The sequence below is a fragment of the Athene cunicularia genome, assembly GCF_003259725.1.
Source record: "Athene cunicularia isolate RWA chromosome 4 unlocalized genomic scaffold, athCun1 chr4_part2, whole genome shotgun sequence".
Classification (NCBI taxonomy): domain Eukaryota; kingdom Metazoa; phylum Chordata; class Aves; order Strigiformes; family Strigidae; genus Athene; species Athene cunicularia.
In genome coordinates, this window is record NW_020799099.1 from 28170724 (window position 1) to 28195541 (window position 24818).

The 24818-nt window shown below is 35.4% G+C and overlaps 1 long non-coding RNA gene across 1 annotated transcript in view; it reads left to right on the plus strand.

Annotated features, from left to right (window-relative positions):
* LOC113479727 overlaps positions 1 to 17902 on the plus strand; it is a 22766-nt gene extending 4864 nt beyond the window's left edge. Inside the window, exons 2-3 of the long non-coding RNA XR_003398327.1 lie at positions 16956 to 17028; positions 17420 to 17902. This is a non-coding gene — a long non-coding RNA (uncharacterized LOC113479727). The remainder of the gene's footprint in view (positions 1 to 16955; positions 17029 to 17419) is intronic.
* The last annotated feature ends 6916 nt before the right edge of the window (positions 17903 to 24818 follow it).

Genomic DNA, 24818 nt, shown 5'->3' on the forward strand with positions numbered 1-24818 from the left:
ATATATATATATATATATATATATATATATATATATTCCACTGCCAGAAAACAGGTAATATGTTTTCATAGCCTCGTCATGAAGTTCAAACAAAAAATAGTTCAAACAAACTGAGGGCTTTTCCCATTAAAGTCTATGTCAAAACTTACATTAACCTCAGTTCTGTCACAGCAGTGCACTGATACCTTGCAATGCCAGAACACATTTCAACATTTTATTGTTGCTGTTGCATTTTCCTCCTAAAGTTTCTGGACCTTTCATTATAAACATCCACTGACTTTTTCTCTCTCAGTTGGTTCCGAAGAAAAAAGCATTCTGTTAATGAAAACAGTAGTTTTGAGCTGTTCAAGCATAGTTTTCACCAATACTGTTCTGAACATTTTTTTAAATGATACTATTGGAGTTTGTGCTCTGGCTGTGCTATGCCACAGAGAACTCAATTCCTTTTACATCCAGGGTAATGAGGTAATATGAAGAAGTGGATAGGGAAGCTTGTGAGTATCATCACCAAAACCAAGGGAGAGAACAGTGACACTGAACGGGCTAATGGAGGAAGGGTTGAAGTAGTGAAAGGCAAAACATAGACATAACAGAATAGAAAGAACAAGAAAAAATAGAAGAGGATACTGAAGTCAGACAGGCTACCTCTAATCCCAGGGCACCAGCTGACAATTTAGGTTTTGCTGTACACCTACACAGCATGTAAAAATATTTACATGTAAATATTTTAATACATCTAAGTGCATGTAAAAAGTAAGTACATGCAAATGTAAATAAAAATCCTGACATGTAAAATATTTACACTGATTTAACTTTCTCTGAGAAAAGGGGAAAGAGAGAGGGTGAGTGAGACAGAGAAGCACATTTTCAGGGTGTCTGTTGACAAAAAATGTAAAACGACTTTTTCATAGGAACAAAGGGGAAGCACAGATAGGAAGGAGGCTTGGAACTGTTCCGCTGTGACAGTCCAAGCATTGACATACCCCCATTGTAATACAAAAATTAAGAACAACTTAAATATGATTGCTCTGATATTTCAAGGCAAAAAGTAGATTTCATCAGATGGAAAGAAAATAATGCCAGGGTAGTTGTGCTAGTAAGCTGAACACTTTCTGGAGTATCTGCTGCTACTCTGAGAGAACAACATGAACTCCCCTGTAGTTTGTTCAATAAAATTTACATTTTATTGAACAAAACTAGCAATACAGAAAAATAGAGTCTTTCTACTTTCTGATAACAGCTTGCAGAAACACTGCAATGAATCACTCAATACCTTCAAGCAGCAATCCTATTCTCACCAACCCATAAAACATCTGCTTGTAGTCAGCCCTTTCCAAATTGAGTTTTGGAACTGGAGATGCCTTCACAGTAGCAATTGTTGGTTTAAGTGATTTTGGTAAATTATTAAATTTACTGAGTGAGCCTACCATCCTAAAACATCCTGGTCCCAGCAAGACCTAATCACTAGCTCCTAACCAACAAGGAAACAAATCCAGGTTGATGTCTTTTGAATATATGGAGGCTAAGGAAAAAGCTTGTGTAATCTTCGTGTTAGCTTAAGAGTTGACAAGAAAAATTATAAATGCATTGAGAGTTTTCTTACTACTCTTAGGTATGTTTATAATCAGAAAAGATTAATTTGCTGCTTTAAATAACCTGTACAGTACTGTTTTGCTGGTTAAGGATACCAATCAGAATAGCTGGCACCTTTGTTTTGAGCAGAAAATTTCTGGTTTCATTCTCCTGTTGGATTCCACCCAAAGCCTGGCCAGGGCTCAGGGCGGGGGGAAACAAGGGAGTTTCTAACAAGGCCAGATACGTGGGTTCTCAGCCTTGAACAAGGCTGAACAAGGGAATTGGGTACATTCTCTCAGCGTTTTGTCCTCACCACTGATTATATACTAGGCCGCATCTTTCACTAGCGAGTTGCACACTTTGTTAATGATTACAGACTAAGCAGCTTCGGCTTGGGGCCTGTTGTTCGGGCTTCAGTATCTCAATGCGTTAGTACTTTTTACATCAGCATAAGTGGGATGTTATAACTTAGTACAATACCTACTAGCACAATGGTTATCAGTTATAAAATATACAGGATTCATCTCTAGGTCAACTCTGGCTTGGGCCAGTTGTCCAAGCCTTAGCTCTTCAAGTACCCACAATATATGTTTATAAAATTTTATGAAAGGATGTTTCTTGCATTTGCAGCTGAGACCCCTCCCATTTTTTCTGGTGGAGTCTATTCTAATACAAAATAGTTTTAAATAGGTTATGAATATGAGCATGAAATATAGACCTTTTGAATTAACATAGATTGTCACATTCAAATGTATATTATGACAGCTGTATGTTTTTGTGTTTTATTCATATTATCCCAGACACTAGTGATTATTTTAATTCAGAATACAAACAGCTAGCAGAGCAGAGTTGAATGATGTGTTTCTTAGCTAGTTTGAGTGAGGAGCTGCAGACATGATGCACAGTGTTTTATTTTCCTATATTGTATTTCTGGGCTCGACTGGGAGATCTCATAACTACCAGACTAAGGTAGGTGGTTATTCTCTCTAGAGAGAGGAAGGGATCCTTCATATGGTAATGCAGGGAAGACATCCTCTGATTCTGCCATAGTACTTTAACTATCTCAAATTACTAGAAAACACTAGGAAGAGTACTTGACTCACTTAACATTTTAGTTTGAGTGCCAAAAGGCAGGTGGTATAAAAGCCCTTGTATTATGCTATCTTTGAAACACAGTCACTGCTCCACAGTGAACAACTTCTGCATGGACAACAAAAGCATAGCTACAAATGCAATGTAGTGTCATCATACTCTCCGTAATCCTACTAGCAATAACTTCTCCAACTCTAACTCTTTTTTCTAGGGAGAATTACAAACATTGAAGTGTATTTCCTTGGAGATATTCAAAAGCCATCTGGACATGGTCCTCTCTAGGGCCACCACCTCCACTTTAGGTGTCTCTGCTTGAGTGGTGAAGGTTGGAGTTGACCTCCAGAGGTCCCTTTCAACCTCAGTCATTTTGTGATTCTGTGATTCTTAATTGTGTGAAAATGCATGTGGTGCACATTTAGACATTATGAAATAATAGTATTTTTTATTAAATATTAGAACACGTCACCTGAAGACTCATGAAGGTCTGATCCAGGCTCCAAAAGGCTGCAAAAAAGGTCCTAGTGCATTTTTTTCCACCTATGTTCTGCTGATGACTGCAACTGATTAAAGATAGCTATGTACTACACTCAATGCTAACACCAATCTTTAAATTGAGGATTATGAAGTTCAGTGTATACTACAGAGACTGAAACCTATAAATTAATAATAAAGAAGATATTTCAAAAACAGTATAATGGATTAAAGTTATTAAGTGCATGGTAATGATTAATGGTGACACCCTATCATGAGCATCTGAGGGAAAATAGAGATTAGACAGAAAGTGTATAGCTACTAACACCATAGTATTTCTATTTCTTTCCAGGGACATATTTAGTATTTGTTAACATTGAAACCTACTCAGTCTGAGGCAGTTTTGCTCATGAATTTGCAGAAGTCAGATATTCCTGTTTATGTTCTTGAACAGAAAACAACACATTCATAGTAAAAGAGGAAAATATTAATTTTCTTTTCTAATTCATGGATAAATTGATGTAATTTATGGCACTCTAACTTAATGACAAAAAAGAATGTGTGGCTAATCAAGTGTGTGCTGTTGAAAAGAAGACAAATATACTGTGGTTTTTTTTTTTTTTATATCTTTGTCAAGGAGGATACAGTACACTCTGACTTCACAGAATAACTAAAACAAATTTTGAATGATGCATGAAATTAAAAAACCCTGTGACCCACTGCTCAGAAAAAAATGTAGGCACTGTTGTGATTTCATATTTAGGAAAGCTCTCTTCTAGTTGTAGTGAAAAGTATATTCCAACAGTGTAAATGAAGTCCAAGAAAGCTCAGACATCGTCACATTAAAACCAAAAATAAAAACTAGCCATGTTACAATATTTTCTGGTTTCATTGCTTTCCTTAGGAAGTCAACAACCTGGAATCACTGAAAACCTTCCTTCTCATAAGGACTCCGGTTGTTCTCTTTAACTTTCAAAATAAATATTAAAATCTAGAAAATATATATTTCCATTGAACCTTGAAAAACTCTTAACACCTAGGTAACTTCATTTATATTATTTTAATTTGGCTGCTTTTTACTTTGTTTCTCATTTAATCTGTAAACTGGTTGGTGTAAAGAAAAATAAACTCGAACTGGAAAAGTTAGAAAGATAACAAGATGAAGAAAGCACCTTCTCAGGGAAACAGAAAGATGTTATTTATCCTGTTGTGCAGCACAGCTGGTGTCCTCTCAGGGGCAGAGAATGTTCTTGCTGAAAATCCAGTGGAGAAAATCAATATCAGTAGGAACATCATGCTTTTATCATTTTAATGATCATACATTAGCAAAATACTCAAAATACTATACTTAGCATACACAGCAAAAAGTTTAGAGTTGTGACTAACAGCATGATCATAAGAAAGAATGGGAGATACCATGGAAAGAACAACATAATGTCTATCAAAAGCTTTGGCTTTTATTTTCTGCACTCTTACAAGCAGAAGATCTGCTATATATCTATCAGGAAAGTACTATTCATGACTAGACACTATGTGGTGCAATAGAAACATGCTTATGCTGAATTAAATTCAGACTCCTAGCTAACAGTAAAAAGTGCATTGGCCAAGTCCTCTTCTAACTAGGATGTGAGAGTTTCGCCAGCAATCAGATTCCCAAGTTTTCTGTGGCTTTAGTGTATTGTGCAAAACCAGTGAATCATGCAAAAAAAAAAAAAAAAAAAAAAAAAGGCTCTTTCAGACCAAACCTTGCATCTCTGTGTGGCTTTGAATGAGCAAGAATAATCTTCTCTGATGAGTAAAATTCTTTCCCTTCATGCAAACCCAGTAAAACACCAGATCTCCACGTACTGCTCTATTCTTGCTTACACTTTTTTTCTTTTCTAAAGGGCAATTTTTCAACATACATATAGGAAGCATAGGAAGCATCTACAAAATAATTCATAAAGAACTCTTAGTTCATAAAAAAATTATGCTTATTTTATAGTTATTCTGTAGAAAAATACACAAATGATGAAATGATTGAGAAATGATTGAGGTTGATCTACTGTTATCTACTGAAGAGATTTACTAGAAAAAAACATTCCTAGAATTTGTGACATCTCTGATTTATCAAGCAGCCTGTGATACTTCCAGGCATTAATTACGTTTAACTGGGAAACTGGTAAAATATTTTTTTCTGGTTTTTTGTTTGTTTGTTTGTTTGTTTGTTTGTTTTTTTGTTTGTTTTTTTTTTTTTTTTTAGGAGATTAATATTTTAAGTATATTAATAGGCAGTTTTATTTTAAGATGTACCTTATAATCTCTTTTGGTAATAAGTGAAAGTCCACTCAAAAATATGTATCAAAGTTATTATAACTAGAGACATTTTTTTAACTGTTACTATCCCTCTGTTAGCTATTATTGTGTGTTTATTCGTGTCTTCTCATTTAGATCCACAATTTGACTAAATGTTAAGCAGATAGGAAATGAGAGAGTCTTGAATTAGGTATTTTGAGAGAGAATTTGGGAAAGATAAGTATGGCTTTTGAAATATTGATCATAACCTTGAAAGACTGTTAACTCCTTTCCTAAACTGGAGGTGACCTTGAGAGAGAGAGGGAGAAAAAAAAAAAAAAAAAGGTCAAAAGAGTAGAGAGATACAAAGAACTTTTCCTTCACTTGCAGAAGGATGGATCATCTTGGCTCTTCATATCCCTTATTCAAGGACAACATGAGTCTTAATGCAGAAGCCGAACCCATGAACATTATAGTAATATTTCCCCTGAATGAATAGAAGCAAAGTTACTCCAGTGGCTGTAAGAAAACAGGATGAAGCAACTTCATAAGTTTCTTTTGCTCTGCTGTTCCTCTACATCAGGGAGATTCCAAATGTCTGCTTTGGTCTTTCCTATTTTTCCAGACTATCCACTACCTGAACTTCTGATGCTTCAGTTATAATAAAAATAATATAGACACTATGGGACACATCAAGGCAAGAAGTACAGAGACACTGACAAAACAAAGTTAGCATGTTCAATAACACTTTATTAGCTATGGCTTAGCACAAGATATGTAAGGCACAAACTGGCACTTGCAAAGCCACTTAGATGTTTCTGCATTGTGTTTCCTATAGCCTGAGTCCTCAGGAGACTGACTAGCTTAAGGGCAGGATCTGTCTTTTCCACAGCTACAGCTAACACAGACCTGAAGCAAACACTGTGAAAAAAACTTGTCAGAATTTTTCAGAGCCAGTTAAGATTCACCTGAACTTATTAAAGGGAAATTGATGTGTTGGCATAATTTATACTGATATCACTGTAAATACTTTCTATCTAAGAATGTATTTCAATATTCAGCATAAAATGAATGGCAACACAAAGCCATTAGGGATATATCATTGTGATGAGAGATGAAGGTGAAGAGAAGATAATGTGAAACATCCTGGAATTTTTTGTTGGCCTTTTGAATCCCAGCAGAAAAACAAAACAATAATCAAACACCCTCCCCTCAAACCCACAAAACCCACCACAAAATGTTTTCCTAGAATAAGGTGTTATTATAGCATTCTCCAGAATTTTCACACAAGTTGAAATTTCTTTGAACTTCACTGCAAACTATAACTCTATCATATTAGTTTCTATTATTTCTTAAAAAGAAGTCCTCAAGCAAACGAAAATAGAATCCATATCTGTTTGAAGGGAAATTATGTTCTATGTGATTTTGGAAGTGGTGGTAACTACTCGTTAACAACAATAAATATTTCAGGATAGCCCATCACACATTTCAAGTTCTTGGCTTCCCTGTCTGACATGTTATGTGCCCTATTTAAATTAGTGCCATACACGAGGCATAGACAAGTTTCTCAGATAATGTAAATCCACATAGATCCAGTGAGATCAATTGCCCAAAGCTGAATGAGAATACAAATTATTTGAGGTAATCTTAATTCTAATTTAATTTTTAAATAGTTAATTTACCACCTTTTTCATCCACTTTCCTTGTTTTAATAAATACAAAATAATTACTGGTATCGTATGCCACCTATCTTATTCATAACCAAAACGGGAAACTCTGAGTGAACCATACAGAACTCTATCAGATAATCTATTTCTGATAGTTCCTATTAATTCAAGTGCCGTGACAGACAGATTCTGCTTCTCTTCTTTTTGTCCCCTGCATATCTCAGTATCTTTCTTTTCCCTGTCATATTTCTTCTCATAGCCTCTATGCTACATCCTGTGGCATCTGAGAGAAAGAACTAGACTATTCTTTCTTCAGAGTTGGAACTAAGGAAAATAAGCTGATAGTGATGCAGGGCTGCAGAGGATCTGAAGAATGGAGAAGACAATAGTGATGACAAAATAAGGCCATCTTTTCTTCCTTAATCTTTAATGGTGCCCCAATGAAAGACTGGTGTCACTTGATAAAGACCTGTTGGCTACTGAGTTGCTGTGTAAATGGAAAGAGTTTAGGTTTGAGAAGCTTATGGAAAAGAGTCTACAAAAAGAGAGAAAATGGGGGAGAAGAGTGCTCAGAAAAAGATTAGCTGCTGGAGAAAAAACAGATAGTGTAAGATGATGCATTTGCAAATAAAATATTAAAAAAAAGAAAAAAGAAAATAACAGCTAGTACCACAAGAGCATAGAATGGGATGATGTGAGACAGCTACAGCCTGGAGAACGGGAGACCAAAATGAGACCAAATCAAATGAAAGAGGAAAAAGCAACAGGTGTTTATCTGAGGCTGAATAAAATCCCAAGGTGAACACAGTAGAATCTGCTATTCATCCATAGTGATAGATTTGACAGATTCCTCCTAATGTATCAATAATAACTTTGCCAACCTATGAGGCCGTCAGAGAATTTGAATCTTAAAGTATTTAAAGTGTTATTTTTCTCATCTATAAAAAAGTAGGTGGAATGATTGAATGAACTGTGAAAATAGATGACTATGGAGTTATAGAGACATTGACTAGGTTTTTGAGACCTTTAGCTGTAGGTAGGTGTTCAGAAACACAGGATCCTGTGATTGGATTAAATCCATTTTGGAGAAAACCAGCCTTAAAGCTGCCATGATTTTAAAGATCCTGAAATTGAAAGGGGACAAATTTTGACACACTATGCAATTGCCACGATTAATTTTAACACACACACGAGTCACATGGGACATGACAATACATAAAGATTTATAATGAGGGAGGAAGATGTAATAATAATGCAACAGCTAAGTAGGTGATAACTGTTCATGAAAGATTCATAGTTGAATATAATCATCAGGAAATAACCACAAAGTTTACAAACAAGTTCGAAGGCAGTCCTAGGTGTGTCAACAGGCAGAAGAACCAGAACTATACCTATGAGATAGAGACTGTAAGGATATTAGGAAGATGGTGGGCTAGTCATTAGCAGTGCAACTCAGTTACTAGAGGTTAAAAAACCCAAGAAACTATATAAAAGTGTTCAAGGAGGAATAAGCATTAAAGAGCTGAAAAAATGCAGACAGAATGGAATGAAAGCATAATAATAGCAGAACTGGTCTGGATCAAAATAATCTTAAAAAAGGGAAACAAATTTTAATAGTCATGGCAGGACTTTTTTTTTTTTTTTTTAATACTCACATTATCTACCCATTTTTTTCACCAAATAATCACTAAATCACTAAACAAATAAGGGATTACACTCAGTTGTATTACACTCAGTTTCAGCAAGCAGTAATCAAGAGTTACTGGCTGAAGATAATATGTGTTTAGGTGACTGTAAGTTAATACATTTTTATTTTTTTTTAAATTTGGAGGGAAAAAAACCCCACATAACTAAAGTTTTCAAATTCAAAAGATTATATGAGTGTTCAAGAAACTGGAAATTTCTTCACGCTGAGGAGACTGTGCATAAAATACGAAAAAGTGATATGCCTGACAATCTTAATAAAGGTGCATTATACTGCCTGTATTAAGTTATAATTTTAAAATCATGGGTTTATTCAACTGTTACTCTTTTTTCCTTTTAACCTGGAAATAATCATTTCAGGTTATCTGATTATACTGAAAAGTCATTGCGTGAATCTCACCACTTTCTTTACTTTCTCCAGTGCATTCACTGTGGTTAACTATTATCAGTATAACTTCAGAGTTCTTCCAATTATTTAGAAAAAAATGTGCTGCTGTTATAATCACTAACTATATATAATTTCTCACTGTTCTTAAGTGGAACCAATTCTTATGACAGTTCAGGAGAATCCTGTCTTAAACCTTTCTGAAGTAAACCTGAATTTTAATGAAGGATTACTACATTCAAAAACATGAACCCTTTCAATACTCCTATTGAGAGGTTTAGATTAATGCACTTATTTGTTGTTGAAAGGTGTGAGAGGGTCAGGAATGAAAAGACAGTTATTGTGCTGATGGTGGCAGTTTCAGTTCTGCATCTGTTGGCTTCTCCATATTGCAGATGAACTCTGATAAATTATACCAATTTATAATTCTAAAGCAGTCCCATGGGTATATTTTTCTTTTGTATGTATCTGTAGTGATACAGTTTTCCACTTCCCTTTACATAGAAAATGTAGCAGACTTTTTCACTCATTGTTGTACTGTATATGAAACTGCATTAGGATTTGGGAAGGGGCTGTTGTGTGTATCCTTTATGACACGTCTCACCTCAGCTAATGTACACTTTGATTTGGCAAGTCTGGGCACAATATGAAACAAGGCATAGAGAGTTTTTTTTTTTATTTAACACAAAGTTGGAGGAAAAAAGCCTGACAAGTATCTCAGGAAGTCAGTTAATCTGCCTGTCCCAAAGACTGCAAGGATGTACAGAAGACTCCATGAAGAGAAACATATGGCTAAAATTCTATGATGTGCTACACTCTTAATATACATTTATGGTAGACTCTTTAATACATGATTATACTTTTCAGTTGTGCTTATACTGTCTTATCAAAATGCACAAGACAAAACCTTTAAGAGATAAAAAAGGAATGTGTTAAGTGAAACAGCTTTTTGTGTAATTTTCAAAACTATTAGTTTCTCCGGTCTACTGTTCTTTTTTGTTTGTTTGTTTGTTTGGGGTTTTTTTTGTGGTTTTTTGTTTGTTTGTTTGTTTGTTTGTTTGGTTTTTTGCTATCTTTGATCACATTTTACAAGAAGGAATCGTAGTGTTTTAGCAGTCTTACATGATACAGTATTTTCAGTGTCAAGACAAATATTTCAAGTACGTGGAGGATTCTGAGGCTTTGTTTTGTTTTTATTTGTATGGTGCTGAATGAGAACACAATTTAAAATTAAATACTGAGAGTCTTTTGATGCTTATACCTATTTATCAATAAAGTTTTTAAGCTTACAACACAGTAAATATTAAAGTTATTTAGGGTGATTAAGTACCAGTGGACCTTTCCAATCTTAATTGCTGATGAATATGAACTCATATAAACATCTTAAAGAAATATGACATATTAAATACTATAAAGTTGAGCCATCTAATAAAAATGCTTGATGAACAAGAATAGGCTTTATTCTACCTTGTTATTCATCATTATTTCTGTCACCTCAGAGTTTATGATGGAATTAAGTGATGTTTATGTATTTATTGCTGTATAATTTCATTCTGCGTCACTGAGTTTTATTACATTTCTAAGTAAATCAATCGTGTCTGTCTCCCTGCTCCACATTCTGTACATTTATGATTAGGGGCCATTTGAATTAATATTTGTATGTATCCTGAACAGGAGAGGTAGATTTGAGAATCTTTTGCATAAGTTTGTAATATGTAAATTCCATTAAAATATTAACAATAAATAAGACAAGACCATCTGAAGTAAAAATAAGCAAAATCAGATTTAATCATGCTGTACTGTATATAATCTAATAGCCTGCACCTATGTTCTCTATGATAATGAAACTGAGAACATATTTAAATAATAATCATTCTGGCCAATGTTAATATTTGTGTTAAACATAATTATGAAATATTTAATTAAAAGACCATTTCTTGTGGTAATGAAATAGGATAAGTTTGTAACACATTAGTTACTATCATATAGTAATTTTAGATAATATTCATATTGGAATTAATTTATTCTTCCAATAATAAAAGCAAATGTTAAAATTTATTCTGCCATAAGAGACATTATACCATAAAAATAATTTCAAGGATAATTAGATGGGTGTTTCAATACAAAATGAATGTTATTTTAAAATTCTTCCCTGTATTTAACTACTTTATAAAAGAAAATGTTTCAGTAGTAATGACAGTATTGCAGTAATAAGGAAAAATAGTAGCTGGAAAAAGTAACAGCTCTAAATGGAATGTGGTGGCACATAACTGTATTAGTATTCAACACAATATATGTGCATTAAGATAAGATTCAGCATATTTTGTTTTCCCCAAACTTTTTGTAAATAGGTATAAATGGAGCAGAACATTAACAATTGTCATATTAAAGATCATCTGATGGTTTAGTACACACTTATATAGTTTGCAAAAAAAAGACAGCTTTATAAGAAGAAAACTTTTGTATCATGTTTGCTGAATATTATTCAACTCAATATTATACAAAACCTTCTGCTCAGCCTCTTTCAGGTTTTTAGAACAGTCTTTACATTAAAATATGCCAGAAAAATTGCATCCAAATATCAACAAGGAGTTGACCCTCCATAACTGTTACCAGTTTTGAGTGAAATGTTGGCAAATAGAGTTGTAACCATCGGAACAACCTTTGCACCATATCTTTTGGAGCAGAAAATTACAGCCATCTCCAATTAAACAAATTACTATAGTGCTTTCCTACTTTTTGCTGTTGTTAGCTTTGTGCTCCTTTCGAAAAAGGCGTAAGAGAGAGAAAAATAAGGTAAAATCTTGAGACAAGAGGGATCTGTTTTATTTATTGTACATGTATGTACCTGTCTGTCTACTGACATTGTTTTTATTCCTGGTATTTATAAATGTTTTGCAGATTAAGGATACCAATTAAATTCAGACACCAGAGTGAAAAAAGCAAGCATATTTTGCTGGTGATAACCAATGTAACAGTGTAATAGAGAAGACATGTGGAAAGAAAAGGCAGAATAGTGCACCTAAAGCAACAAACAGGAGAATACAGGGTAATGCATTAAACCATTACTACCTGAGAGAGAGAACAGTGATTAAGAAAGATCCATCCCCACGTGCACACGTTGCCATCACCCAGCCCCGCAGATGCTGGGCAGCCCCGGTCACAGCGAGGGTTTGCAGAGCCTGTCCCGGCAAGGGGGAAATCCTACGCGGTGCCTCCACCTGTAGGTGAGGCTGCCAAAGTCCCTGTGAGCGGGTCCAGCCTTATATACTAAAAATCAGCAAGCCAGAATAGCTGGCACCTTTGTTTTGAGCAGAAAATTTCTGGTTTCATTCTCCTGTTGGATTCCACCCAAAGCCTGGCCAGGGCTCAGGGCGGGGGGAAACAAGGGAGTTTCTAACAAGGCCAGATACGTGGGTTCTCAGCCTTGAACAAGGCTGAACAAGGGAATTGGGTACATTCTCTCAGTGTTTTGTCCTCACCACTGATTATATTCTAGGCCGCATCTTTCACTAGCGAGTTGCACACTTTGTTAATGATTACAGACTAAGCAGCTTCGGCTTGGGGCCTGTTGTTCGGGCTTCAGTATTTCAATGCTTTAGCACTTTTTACATCAGCATAAGTGGGTTGTTATAACTTAGTACAATACCTACTAGCACAATGGTTATCAGTTATAAAATACACAGGATTCATCTATAGGCCAACTCTGGCTTGGGCCTATTGTCCAAGGCTTAGCACTTCAATAAAATGCAATGGAGATAGGAATGTATAAGTTTTTAAACAAGCTGAATTTCCAGAAATAGTAAATTTTTCTTAGCACTAAAGCACATTAAGGCAGATTCATAACTGCAACACTTCTTATTTAAAAACAAAAAATGGAAAAATGCTATACTGACAATAAAATTTCTTCTGTGTTTGAACACTGTTGAAGACTGCTACATGCTCAGATACTAAATATATGAGGTCTGTATAACAGGTTTAAATATACTGCATTAAACCAAAGTTGATCCTAATTTTCACTATCAGACACGAATAGCTGCACAGCGCAACCACAGTCCTGGATCTGAAGGTCTACATCAAGCAGATTGTATAGATCATTTTCTAAGATGAGAGATTAGACTAAATGCTGGGTTTCATGCCTTAATTGTATCCATATGTGGTTTATCACTGAAATATGACAGAGGAAATTTAAGTACTGAAGGTTAGGCTTGAAAGGTAACATTATTCACAATGCTTAAAATGAATGTTGTTCACAGACACTTAGTATCCATGGACACACACAAAAAAATCTGAAAGTTATCTGGAAGATGGAAGGTTTAATTTTTTTTCTATGTGTTATTTGTTCATTGGGAGTTAAATATATATCTCCTAAAAGTTTGAGTTTGATACACAGAGGACTGTATATCACAGAAGTCACATGCATAACTAAATGATTTAATATCTTCATTGATGTACACTGCTACTTAAGTAATTTTGCAATACTAAAGACTATTAATTGGTCACTATCTGCCAGTCTTAAGGTAATATCTTTTGTAAAATTATAATTTGATGGATTTTAAAAGTTAACGTTTTGAGATGAAGAGGAAAGAAACATCAACGCTGATCGCAGAAAGATATAGTTCTGAAAAATTGTTACTATGAAAGATGCGAGTTGTTTATGAGGTTGATGGTTATTTTATATGCTGATAAGAATGTGATAGATAATTAGAATGATGTTTTTAGGTGCATTTTATTGCCATGATCACTATTGAAGCTATGCAAATGAAGCTCAGTTCATACGTAACATCCAAATCCTGTACCAGAATTTGATCTAAAATATCTATTTGTTTATATATCTCCTGAAGGAATTAAAAAGAAAAAAAAAATCTCTTGACCTGTGGCTGAATGCAAATTTCATTAGTGAAGGTACCTCTTAATTTTTAAAAGGACAGGTTTTTTTAATCTAATGGTTATGACAGTGATTGGATAAAATCCCCAGAATAGTTAGATGGGTAAACATTGGCAACTGTTTGTGCTTTCTAAAATTTTTATTGCCTAAGGCTCCTTAAAAGCTCTGTTCTGTGGGTGTTAAAGCTCATAAATGACTGATTGGAAATAAATGCATACTAGAGGAATGCTTACAACTTAACTTTTAAGGAAATAATGTTGATCATAAGATATAGACAGCAATTATCCATTCTCCATGACTGCTTTCTTACTTAGCTAAGGTAGCACAAGGATCATGTCAACTTGTTAGGATGTTGAGAATGTTCTTCAATATATGTATTTTATGCAACATACCAATCCTTAACATTTTCAACAGTCAAGGAACCTCAGCATCAAACACAGTAAAAATGTGAAAAGTTCTTTTTTTTTTTTTTCTTAATCATTTGAAGCCTCACTTCTGATTTTCAAACATAAAATAAGACTAAAGCTCTGTTTAAATAGCTCCCTGATTCTGCCTTAAACTGACCAAAAGTTAAAAAAAAAAAAAAATAAAAAAATTAAGCTACCTTTGCACTTCTCAGTGCTGCAAGCTGAATTATGGAAGGAATTTCAGTCATAAAGAGGATACAAATCAGTTATTTTTATATCGTCACCTCTATATGTGATCACAAAGCACTTGCATACAGTCAACCATAAACTGCAGAGTATATCAAGTTTTTAAAGATAAGATTTAAATCAAGAAACTTGTTCAGTGCATATATGAAAATTAGAAAGAGAATTTTGTATTCACTGGCCATCACTTGTTTATAGGACCTTGTGCTTAAAAATAAGTCATTACTTAGCAATGACTGGGAGCTGAATTTCAATGGAATAGCAATGGTTGTTTTAGGGACTAAAAAAAGAAAAAATGAGATTTAATGGAGGGCAGAATAGGAAAATATGTACTTTTACATATGTGCATAGGTTTGTAACATATATTAACTAATGTGTTTGTGCAAAGGGGACTCATTTTTGTATTAAAATAAACCAGCCTAAAATAATGAATTCAACAAGTAATGACCAGATGACTAGACCTATTGCTTCAGGCACAAGCTTGAGGTATTAGAAGAAAAGCGATTAGTCTGTAAATTTTTTTTGATTGTTGAATTTTTCCTGCAATGTATGAGGACAACAGAAAAATAAACAGGCAGGATTGTACCTTTCTAGGAGAAACTTCAATGTACTTGCTTAATGGAGCATGAGGAGCATCTTTTGTGGAGGGGAAAAAAAAAAAAAAAAAGGATTGTAAGTAATTTCAGAGGCCTGATTTATGGAACAATAAAAAAGCCTGGAAATAACTATGCCAGAATCTGGGTAAACATGCTAAAGAACAAAGGAATAAATACTTTCAACTATAAATTATGACAGCTTCATTATTTCCAAAGGAATACATGTGTATATAATACTATTTAAAATATTTTTGTTGACATAATTATACAAAGATTATTAAGGCTTTTCTCATATAATGAGAGGCTGAGAGCTGGGACTGTTTAGCCTGAAGAAGAGAAGGTTCAGGGGGATCTTATCAATGTGTAAAAATGCCTAATGGAGGGAGTATAGATGACAGAGCCAGACTCAGTAATGTCCCTGTGAAAGGATGAGATACAGTGAGCACAAAATGAAATATAGGAAATTTTATTTAAACAAAAGAAAAATCTAAATTTCTGTTAGGGTGATTGAACAGTGGAACAGGTTGCCTTGGCTGGTTGTGGAGTCTTCATCCTTGGAGCTATTAAAAAGCTGAATGGACATGGTCTTGAGCAACCTGCCTTTAAGCAGGCTGACCTTGCTCTGAGCAGAAGGTTGGAGTAGAAAATCTCACTTCCAACCTCAGTGATTCTGTGACACATTTTATATTACTGTGGATGAATAGGCATTCTAAAGAAGAAATTGTTCTGGCAAAAAAATGTGGAATTGACTAGTCTCCATTTGTCATACTTGCCAGTTAGATGAGTTGCTTGCATTCTTTATTTCTCTTGCTTGAAACTGGCCCTGCCCTGCCAGTGATTGCAATGACAATGAATTTGCCTGACATGTCTTTTGATTTACTTTGGCAATAAGCATACACAAAATATTGTACTCTCTGCACAATAAACTATGTGTCTCTGTTGAGAGCTTTTACATAGCTAAAACATTATGGGCTAGCTCAGCAAATGCCCTCTGACTGACAGAAAAAAGTGGTGTACTGAGATCTTAATTTTCTTCTGGGCACAATCCTCCTATAAACAAGCTGTTCAACAAAATTATAGCTTCATATGAAAAAAAAAGTCAGACCTCCTTCCAAGAAATCTGTCCATCTTTTCTTAGCATTTTGATTGGAAGAAAGGAATGATTGTCCTGACACAATCTGTTAAACTATGACCAAAGCTAGGGATTAATTTACGGGAATTAATTAACAGGAATAAAAAGCAACCAAAGCTATATAAACTGTGATGTAAGAATGCTTTTTACCTGCAGTTGACTTTGTTTTCAATGTTTACTGACTCAGTTTTTATCGGTCTTAATTCAGTCTTAATTCAGGAACACATCTGTATTTGGGAAAGCATTTATAAACATCTGAATAAGCTTGTCCTTAACACAGCAGAAAAGTAAGTTATAAGGCTAGTCTAGAGAGGAAAACATTCACATGAAAGAAATGCTTCTTTTTGACACAGAGTGAAAAAAGAGGTTCTAGTATTCTTGGAAACATAAATCTAATTTAGATGATCTAACAGACCTAGATTCTCACATATGTACGTTAATGGGAGGAAACCCCATATACCTTCACATAGCATTTTGCCTGGTATATCTCTAAAGGAGCTCTCTTTTCCATTGTTTTGCAGGTCAATTGTGTGGTCTTGGTGTGCTTTATGTCACAGAGAAGTATGCAGATAAAGTACATGTTTAATATTCAAGGTAATATTTAGTAGAAAAGGCTGTGTTACCCTCGTAAATGAGACAAGGCCATGATGCATGCCCAGCATGTAAATGTTTATACTGTTGCATTTTTAGAATAGTTGCTGGTTCAGGTCAGCTAACACTAGCAAACAATTTGTATTCCCTGACACAGGAGATAGCTTATGGCAGATAATGGTACCACTGAGCAATATGGCCAAAGCCACGTAATTTTTCTAAACTGCCTTTCTCTCCTGCACAAAGGTCTCAGTATAGGCTACCCCACCATGCACGGCTCCACCCATGCCTTCATCACTCTGGACACACACCATGGTGTCCCATTATGTAAAACCCTACTCCAGAGAACTGTAGAACCCCATCCTCCTAATTTTTTTTTTTTTTTTTCCCCCAGGGATCTGATGTTGATACAAAAAGGCATGGGGAGAAGACTGCAGTCCTGTCCTTTATTTGAAGAAAGCTGTCTCAGGAGTATAGAAAATTTGATCTAGCATATCTCCTTCAGCACTTAAATGGAGGTGGCCTAGTGCATGGCAATAGAGAGGTACAGTTCCATGGCTATACTCAAGAGTCTTAAAATGGTCTTCTCAAAGGCCAGACCCCGACACAGCTGATCCTGTGTAACTTGGAATAGTTGCCATAAGCATTCCAAATTGCAAAGGAGGCCCAGCTGGATGGCTAAAACCCCCTGATTGTTCATGACCTTGTAGTGGTTCCCATTCTTGACATTCCTCCCTTCTTGGATTAACATTGTCCTGAGAAAGCACCTCACCTCCAAAGAATGAAAGCAAAGGTATCGTAAAACAGCCATCTTCTGCACTGTGGCTACCATCACCCATATTGTTGAGCCTGGCAGTGGGATCAGCCCACAAGCCCAGATCTGATAAGACAAAAATGTTTCTGAAACATGCTTCTAGGGAAGTGAGCTAAAGCAAAAAGATAAGGATACCTGCAAGCTCTCATCACAAAATGTTTTTTAAAGCCAAACTTAATTCTGATGCAGTTTAAATTATAGCAGTGGAATTGTATTAAAGATAAGTTTGATTTATTATAGTTTAAATTCTGGCTGCCAGAGGATGGAAGAGCTACTTTTTACTGAAAAAGCAAGAATTTGCTTTTATATTTTATCTGAATGATGTAATAAGACTGACTTAATAACTGTAGACTGAGAAAATTATGTATGTTGGCTATGACCCAGGTAGGTCATTCTCTGTTAACTTCAAAGAACACGATAAAATAGATCCTTTTTCAGTTGGTTTTATATTATAGAACTGTACTCAGTATCCTATAAGTGCCCATTCATTACATTTACTGTCAATTGTTTCATGTGAATAATTTACAACAAATAGTATCCAAAAAATCAATATCAGACTTCTGAATTTACAAAGCCATTGGATATGCAGAAGTAAAGCTTTTATATTAATTAGAAATAGATCTTAATTTTCCTTCACAATGTAGAAAAAATAAAAGACACAAAACATTTCTGAGTCTTATAATCATAAGTACTTATTTACTAAAATATAGTGTGCTGTCCTAGCATTGGTGCTGTCACTGATGTCCTTACGAGAATGGTGAGGTCTGGTGCATAGGAGTTTTCAGTCATTTGTTCCGTTCTTACAAAGTCTTCTGCTGGGAACACAATCAGTCAACAGAGCAAGGCTAGAACAGGGAAGTACAATGCTTCTTTTTCATAAGGATAGGTAAAATATTGCTTTAGTGTGCAAATAAGCACTTATGGCCATGGCCTGGAACGCAGGAGAGCTATGTCTTGTTACTGTATAACTTATGGGGAGTCACTCAGTAACAGTGCAGCAGTTTGTAATGTTTTAGAAAATATATTACTTCTTTTTCTCAGTTTTATATGTTCAAATAATATATTTTGGAGTATTTTCTTTTTCTTCTGCATACTCGAAACATTCCTAGTGTTAGCCCCAGCTGCTGTTGGCGTTATCTAAATGAGTTTGTGCACTAGACCTCTGATGTCTTCACTGCTCAGTGGATAACAAGGTAGGATTTGGGGTCCATGTAAACTAGCACTTCTCTGGCCTTCATCTGCAGCTACAGCACAGGCCAAGGAAGCTCCATAGTGGACATCATGGACCAGATTGCACCAGGTTTGTCTTTCTGTCAGACACAGATCTCCAACACTAGCTGAGGAGGCCTTGCATTCTCCATCTTCCCTACTTGCCTGGCCCACGGTGTGATACATCCATCAGTTTCATGCTGTGAAACTGTTTTCAGAAACTACCTGTACAATCTTCACATTATTCCACATACCTTGAATTGAACACAGAGACACATACACACACAATTACATACACATAGAGAAAGTGATTATCAAATCTAGAATGCTCCTAGAGCATTCTAGGAAACCAGGTGCTAGATAGGTGAAATGCAACCAGTCTTCACCATTTGTCCTGAGCTAGAGGCTCCCAGATGCATGTGTGTACTGGCTCTTTTCTTAACATTGTTCATGTAGCCACTGGTGTCTTCAGGCACTTGTTTAAAAACATTTTTTTTCTCCCTCATGCTTAAGCTCTTGTGGGAGAATATTTGCTTTGAGTAAGACCTTTCAGTTTAGACAATGACACCCAGCTCTCACAGAGTGCAGTGCTTACGAGTGAACCCTTCAACACTCGTACGCCAAACAACATGACACTGCTAAGCCCAGTTCATTGAGTTTACTAAGTGAGGGGGGCTGTGTCAGGGAGAACTTTGTGCACACTCACACACACGCAGAGAGTGTTCATTGGGGATCCCTGTCCCCCAGTTATCACTCCAATATATCATCACAGCCAAGAGAGATGAATGCAATGCTCCAGTCCATCTCGACGTTCAGCTTCTGTGAAGCAGCTCAGTAACAGATGTTTTCCCCTTGCTTACTGCTTCTGGATGGTGTCAGATATCCACAGAACTATATCCCTCCTGGTTTCTAACACAGACAGTCTCTATGATGAGGTGTCACCACAGGCCCATGATCAGCCCATGGGGATACCGTGGTGTACCCTTCTAGCAGGCTTAAGTATTTTTTTCCCATTAGTTATTGATTCATGGTTCACAAGAAAGCTCACAATGTTGCTTGCACTGTACTCAGCCCTTTGTCAGGGCAGAGACTTGATATTTCTGTCTTACACACATGCAGCACCATTTTTAAAGCATGACTTAAATCTGATTCTTTCATTTAGATGGGTCAAGAATCTACCAATTAATTGCTTACATCTTATTTTACAAGGGAAAAATCCTACACTATACATCATGTAATTTCCTGAGAGAAACAAAATTGTGGGGGGTGTAGAAATAATAAAATGTACTTCTGATTTATATGGTAAGATAAATGAGTGTTTTCTGTAAACATAAGTATACCAGAGATGTGTGAGTAAATGGATGCATGATTGTGCCCAATAGCTGTTCAATTCCATAGTTACCAGTTTTGTACCTGTCATCCAACTAGTTATTGAGTCATTGGCATTTTGGAATGGGAGGAAAGGGGAAGAGTTCTTTAGGAAGTTGAGAATTATATTCAGAACTCAGATGTGGAGACAGTATGATATACTGGATATGGTAAACATTTTAAGCTAAGCTACTTTCTTTAGCACTTAGAATACCTATAAGGAGGGGAGAATGGCTCTTGTCTGTTATTTTGAATCTCTTGTGCCAGCCTTAACAATCTCCTTTATAAATATATATTCATCCACACGCGCACTACTGTATGAAGTGTATATTAAAGGGAAGAAAAAAAAAGTATTCGTGTGACTCGCAACCATAAAGATGAACAGCTATTTAACTTGATAAATGACAGGGACCTTACACTCTTCCACCTTGAAGCTCATGCTTCTACATTATGTTTGTAGTGCTTTTTGAATTAGAATATAAGCTCTTGCAGAAATGAACTGTAGCATCTTGTGTATTACAATAAGAAGAGAGTGGGTTTTCTCATCTTTGCTTCTGCCTTTAGACACTAATAAAATAAAATTTCAATTTAAGCTTTAGTCTGAGAAGGGCCCAGATATCCCACTGCTTGGAAGGCTACAAGATATTTAGTAACTGGGGGCCTCCAACATCATGTTGGAGGTTTCAAAAAACAAAGTTTGCTCTGCTCACCATTTCAGAAGCTACACTAATAAATTAAGATATCTAAGAAGTAGTTGAGTAGCTGCCAGTACTTCTGAAGCCATCATTAAGCTGCAACAGGTGATTCAGACACTGTTGTACTTAGTATTTTGCACTGGCCAACTATTTTACTAACCAGCAACTGAAATTTGCTGCCAGAGGCACTGTGTAAGAGCTTCCTGGGAATCAGATACAGACAAAACTAATTCCGTGTTCAAAAAACAACTTCACCCAACTAAATTCTATAAAGAATTGGCACTGGATATCTAATTCCTACTAAAATCAATGAGTTGGAAAGCTGAGGTGTACCCCTCATTAGGACAGTACAAATGTGACATCAACTGTGGCACATGTAAAGAATCACTTCTACCTTTCTAGTTATAACATTCCCAAGTTTTCTTTTGAACTTTAAAAGAAAATAAAATATAAGAGAAAAGTTAACTTATTGTTTACTCTTGTTAATGTTACCTGTGAGATATTAAGCAGAATGAGAATTTTGTATAGCAACTACAGTTAAATAATTTATTTTTTAATCTCTGAATAAACACATTCTTAAAAGTTTTTATATTAAGCCTACAGCATGGGGGCACATATTATGCAGCATGCAATTAAATGTCTTTAGGTTCTAAGGCTATTCACATTTGAACAAGTACAGTATTGTCATTCTCTTTGATGGAAACTCAGTTGACCCTTTGCTAGCATAGCATCTATTCTGCAGATCCCAATTATGTTTCTTAACTTGATTAGGCTTTTTATTTCAAATAATAGGATAAAAAACTTAGCTTTCACATGTGACAATCATTCATTAATCAACTGTATTTTTTAATAACTCATTTGCTACTTACATAAGTATTTACAGACTAAAAAGTAATGGTTTTGTTGATGGCATTATTTCACCCTTTGTGAAGAACCGTTCTCCTGAGTCATGCAGTATTAATTCTGATATGCATGAATGCAACAGTTTAAAAAATGATGTAACAACAAAAATAATTAGTACTCTGTGCCCCATTTGAATTGTTAGGGTGCCAAAATTTAACCAATGAATGGAAAAAAAAATATTAAAAAGAAGATTTTAACAAGCAACTGTGAGCCAAAGTCAGTGTTCTCATTTACATATCAGTTTGCATTACTCAAGCAACACTAGGAAAAGAGATTTATCACTGCAAACTAATGAGTTAACCCAGATATTATAAAGATAGGAGTAATGGAGAAAATATATTTATTTAAATATATAAATACATGTATTTAGGGGAGACTGAAAAATAGATGATGCATGTAGACTTGGAGATAGAAGACTGATAGAAAAAGACTGATTCTTCTAGAAGAAATTGATTGAAGTGGAAAGGAGTGATTAGCACAGTATTGTAGATGTGATTATTAACTAATATATAGACATAAGAGATTGGAAAGAAAGATAATCTGAGCAATATTTAAGCACTTGAAAGGTAACAACTGAAATCAACTAAACGGCAAAAGTCTACTAAACCTTCTGTAGATGCAAAATAAATGTGCTTTCATAACAAGGGGAGTGAAAAGATTAGCAGGAAAGAAAACATACAGTTGCACTGAGTTAGCACTCAATTATTAACCAAACCAAATCTGGAAAAACATAATCCTTGCACATCAGAAAAGGAGGTGGTCTTGATGCAAATCTCAGAATATATGGGATGCTTTAGGTGACATGATTATGAATGATCTCAAGAGGAACTGAATACTCACAAATGCAGAATCAGTGTTCAGGCTGACAGATGAATGGATACATTCAGGCATGCTAAGAAATGTAGAAAACCAAACCTGAAATGAAAAATACTCCTACCTCTCCCCCCTTACACAATATTCTCTACACTGCTTTCATCAATTACACAGGTGTTAGCAGGTGGTTAAGTGTTAATATTGTCACACTGGGAACTCTGATCTCTGGGAGGTGGTGTGACACGGCCAGCCAGCAGGTCAAGGGAGGTGATTCTGCCCCTCTACTCTGCTCTGGTGAGACCCCCACCTGGATTCCTGCATCTCTCCCATACCTGGATTCCTATGGAGCCCCCAGCATAGGAAAGACATGGACCTGTTTGAGCAGGGCCAGAGGAGGGCCACAAAAAAATGATTAGAGGAATGAAACACCTCTCCTTTGAGGAAAGCCTGAGAGAGCTGAGAGAGAGGGCTCCAGGGAAACCTTTTTACAGCATTTCAATACTTAAAGGAGACTTATAAGAAGGATGGAGACAGACTTTTCAGAACGGACCATAGCAATAGGACAAGGGACAATGTTTTCAAGCTAAAAGAGGGTAGATTCAGACTAGATAAAAGGAAGAAATATCTTAAAACAAGTGTGAAACATTGGAATAGGTTGTCCATAGAGGTTGTAGATGCCCCATCCCTGTACACATTCAATGTCAGGCTGGATGGGGCTCCGAGAAACCTGATCTTGTGAAAGATGCCCCCCTTCTCATTGCAGGGAGATTGGACTAGATGAATTTAAAGGTCCCTCCCAACCCAGACTATTCTATGACTCTATAACACATTGCCTGAAAAGTGATTTTCTACTGGTCTGTGAAGTCATGTAATTAATTTGACATGTCTGGAGATTTTTGAAGACCTTCACTTGCCTGTCTTACTGTCATCACTTGAAAGAAACTGTTGCATAGAAAACTTTCTGTGATACAAGTTAATTCATGTAGGTGATTTTTTTTTTTTCCTGTACCTTTCCCAGGTGGCATTGCATATCTATACGTAATGACAAAACCTCCTTCCCTGTCCTTTCCCTCTTCCCACAATGATATTTTATGTGATGAACTATATGCTTCATTTTAGCACAGTGTTAACAAGATTCTTTAACCAGTTATCAATAAACTTCAATTTCATGATCCTCTAACTATTAATACTTAAATGACATCAGTGATACTTCATTTACCTGCCAGTCCTTTTCTGTAGATTCGATTCAAACTTTGTTTTCTACCTCTAATTTTCTCCTGTCTTTACATATGCACACACTAGTTCTGAAGAGAAAATAGCTAGCTTATTTCCTTTATTAATTCATACTAATGCAACATCAATGTAAATTTCACAATCATAGATCCTTGAAGGTAGGAATAAATCCATCTCATTGACAGTCATGATCTGTTATTATAGTTACTGACAATGTTAAGAATGCCTAGTAGAGTTACAAAATTCTGATTTTACATAATAACAAACCCCTTTTTTATGATTACAGATAATTCTGAGAAGCAAATGCAGTTTGGTATTGAAAAATTATTTATTCCTGGTAAAAAGTAATGTCTTTTTATTTAACTATGGTTTTTATTCTGTGGCTAAACACTGTCTAATTTATAAACTGTATATTTTGTGATCAGCCATATATAAATTTGCAGGTGAAAAAAATGACATGACAGACTGGGCCATCTAAGGTTTTCATGCAAATACAGTCTCACATTACGTTTTATTTGTAAATGAAAGTACTTTTACACAATGATTACTTTTTGTAAATGATTCCAGCAGAAGAAAAAAAGACATTGTGTTGATATAACTCCACCGAAGTGAGCAATGATTTGAAACATTTGAAGGTGCAACTGGGAGGCTGCATTTAAATTCACTTGACATATAGTCCAATATAGCCTTCAGGCTGAAGAATAGCAGAACTATTATATATCCCACAGGACGAAACAAATTTGCATCATTTAAAAGCC